At 42.1% G+C, this 3,643-nt stretch overlaps 1 pseudogene; it reads right to left on the minus strand.

Moving 5' to 3' along the window:
• Positions 348 to 2,425, minus strand: LOC102191470 (annotated as a pseudogene).

Raw genomic sequence — 3,643 nt, forward strand, 5'->3', positions numbered from 1 at the left:
ATTCAGTACTAATGCACATTTTCTCCCCCCCTCCTCCGCGCCACCCCCACCCCACCCGGTGTAGAACATTTCTTTACTTATTCCACGGAACACTCAAAGTTTAGATCAGTGGGAGTTTTAATCAAAGAATTGTACATTTTCTTCCCACATATATTGCTTTGTATTAGGAAATGACATTGTGATCCATTTCACTACAATATTACAAAATATTTACAAGAAAATATTAAAAATAACTCAAACATGAAAGGCAGGATGGGGGTGAAATAAACTGGTTTTTCCAGAAATCTCTACTCCAGTGTCCACAGCACACAATAAGAGAGCCAAAACAAATAAAGTTCCCCTTGATCACAAGTTTCCAAGGAATTGGAGTAGGGGAAGAAATCTGATGAAAATGGTGGTATGAAAGGGGATGGATGTTATTAGCAGCACTGCTTCAATAACCAATTTATTTGGAATGAAATACCCTCTCTTTTATATGCAGTAAATTCTGAACAAGGCTAAACTTTAAGATATTCCTTGAAATGAAATTAAAAATACCCTGACAGTGAAAGCAACTCTTCCACCTAAGCTGAGTAAAAGCCTCTTTCTCCATGAACCACTGATGTGAACAGAAGCCTGATCTAGCATCCAAAGCTGTCACAGCAGCCCTTCCATCTCTTTCATGAAAGCCTCACAGACATCGTCCTTAGTCTGCACCGACACGGAACAGATGGGCCAGAGTTGGGTGCTATTTTGCAAGAGGCACAGTGGAATCATCCTCCGACTTTCTCTGGGGAGCAGCAGCAGCCCCTTTATTCTCTCGACACACCCGCAGTGCGGTCGGCGCGAATCGTGTGATCTCTGCCTTGGGATTAGTGATCTGTGGCTTGGCACTGATGGTTGCCGTGGCTTTCTTCTTGATGGTGGCTGTGCTTGTGTCATCCGCCTTGGGTCACTGGATCAAGTTGGGGGGAGCACTTAGAACCCCCGGGTTGAATAAGGGAGCTGGTGGGAAGAGTCCTGGCTTTCCAGGCGGTCTCAGGAACGGAGGAGCTCCTGGAGGTGGTCCAGGAGGAAGGCCTGTAGCTGGTCCAGGTGGCTGTAAAGGTGGAGCAGGTGGCAGTCCAAGCGGAGGTGGTCCTGGCATGGGGGGTGCTTATATCTGAGATGGAGAAACAGACTGTGGAGGGGCTTGCTGCTGGGAAGCTGCAGACGTGCCATCAGAGAGAGATTCCTCCTTATGCTGTTTCTGTGATTGCTTTTCTGCTTCAGAATCACCCGAATCTTCATCATCATCCTCTAAAATTCCTCAACTTTGTGTCCCTCCTCAGGCATTTCCTGACCTGCCATTAGAAGCATCATGGCTTGGAGAGGAGTCAGCTCCTTCATGTTCTTCTTCTTCTTCCTAGATTTTCCAGGCATATCTGCAAACCGTACACTCAGACCTGATTTCTTTTCTTCATTGTTTTCTCTCTCAGTGTCATCATGGTGCACAAATTCATCCCCTTCACTTTCTCCATCTGATCTGCCACTGTCGCTGTCATCAGTACTGTCATCATGCTTATCCTGGTCCACGTCTTCAGGATAGCCATCATCTTCACTGGTGCTAGAAACATCATCGTCATGACCCCACTGAGCAAGTTCAGGACTATATAACATGTCTTCATCTAGCCTACGAGTGGGAAGATCTAGGGCAAAGCCCACTTTGTGGCCATACATTTGTAAGACTTGAGGAGGAGGTGGGCCCCGGGGAGGACCTGGAGGTTTCCTGCCAGGGGGCAAATGTGGAACGCCATGTCCAAGAAGAGGAAATATAGAAACTGCCCGAGTTGGAGGTCCATAGGCTGTGGTCTTCTTAAGGATGGAGGGTGGCTGGGGCCCCAGGAAGTGGAATGTCCTGGATCAAGATGTTGGAAGGAGCATGCAGCATATCTTGCAGAGGGATAGTCTCTACTTCCACATGCTGGGCATTCTTGACAGCATCAAAATATTGGCTAAGTTGAGCCCTCTTCTGTTCATATTCTACTTCTAGCTTTCTCAATTCTTTGTAAATATCTAGATTCTCTTTCTCATAGAGTCGTAGAATACATTCAAATGTTTCACGTAGCTTTTTACGCTTGTCTTTCAGCACTTTCTCATTTAACTGTGGCTGCTGCACTGGGTTAAATTCCATTTCATCCAATTTTTCCATGTCCCGGATAATTTGTTTGGGATCCTTCATCTTTAAAACTGCAGCTTGTACCATCATGCTCTGTTTTTTGTTCTTCTTTAATTCTCTTTTCCGAGCTTCTTTTCTGGCTTGGTCTGTAGGGTTCATAAATTTTCCACTTTTGGTGGATGACGTGGATCTCCACCCCATGTTGACAAGTTGTTTGATTTACTTGCTTGTTTAGAAAATAAAACCTAAAACACTTCTGCTGGGCTCCTGGGGCTGTGAGAAGCGGGGAGGGGATGATTCTCAGCCTGTTTCACTTCTTAAGGGCCTTCACCTCTGCCTTTCGGTCAACCACCCAACCACCTCCATCTTGAAACCTCGTGCCCCTCCCTAATGCACATTTTCAAATCAAGTTGTTTGTTTTTCGATGTTGAGTTGTAGGAACTATTTTTATATATTGCATGTTAATTCATTATCAATCATATCATTTGCAAATATTTTCTCTCATTCAATAGGTTGTCTTTTTGTTTTGTCTATGGTTTCCTTTGCTGTGCAAAGGAAGTTTAAGTTTCATTTAGTTTCAAGTTTAATTAGGTTCAGTTAGTTTGTGTTTACATTTACTTCTTATATGTTAGGAGGCAGATCTAAATAAATATAGATGTGATTTCTGTCAGAGTGTTCTACCTATATTTTCCTTGAGGAGTTTTAGAGTATCCATTCTTACATTTAGGTCTTTAATCCATTTTGAGTTTATTTTTGTGTATCAGAGAATATTTTAATTTTATTCTTTTATGTGTAGCTGTTCGGTTTTTCTAGCACTACTTATTGAAGAGAATATCCTTTCTACACCATATATTCTTGCCTTTTTTGTCACAGATTATTTAGCCATAAGTGTGTGGGTGTATTTCTAGGCTCTTTATTCTATTGATCTATGTGTCTATTTTTGTGCAAATGCCATACTGTTTTGATTCCTATAGCTTTTTATTATAGTCTGAAATCAGGGAGTGATTCCTCCAGCTCTATTCTTAAGATTGTTTTTGCTATTCAGGGTCTTTTGTATTTCCTTATAAGCTTTAAAATTATTTGTTCTAGTTCTCTCAAAAATGCCATTGGTAATTCGATAGAGATTGCATTAAACCTGCAGATTGCCTTGGGAAATATCTTAACAATAGTAATTCTTTCAATCCAAGAAGATTACTGTGAACCTTAGGAAGCATCATTATGAATATAGCTAGTGGAGGTGATGGAATCCCAGTTGAGCTATCTCACATCCTAAAAGATGATGCTGTTAAAGCGCTACACTCAATATGCCAGCAAATTTGGAAAACTCAGCAGTGGCCACAGGACTGGAAAATGTCAGTGTTCATTCCAACACCAAAGAAGGGCAATGATGAAGAATATTCATAATACCAAACAATTGCACTCATTCCACATGCTAGGAAAGTTATGCTCAAAATCCCTGAAGCTAGGTTTCACCAGTATGTGAACTGAGAACTTTCAGGTGGACAA

Source organism: Capra hircus, chromosome 2 (genome assembly GCF_001704415.2).
Source record: "Capra hircus breed San Clemente chromosome 2, ASM170441v1, whole genome shotgun sequence".
Classification (NCBI taxonomy): Eukaryota; Metazoa; Chordata; class Mammalia; order Artiodactyla; family Bovidae; genus Capra; species Capra hircus.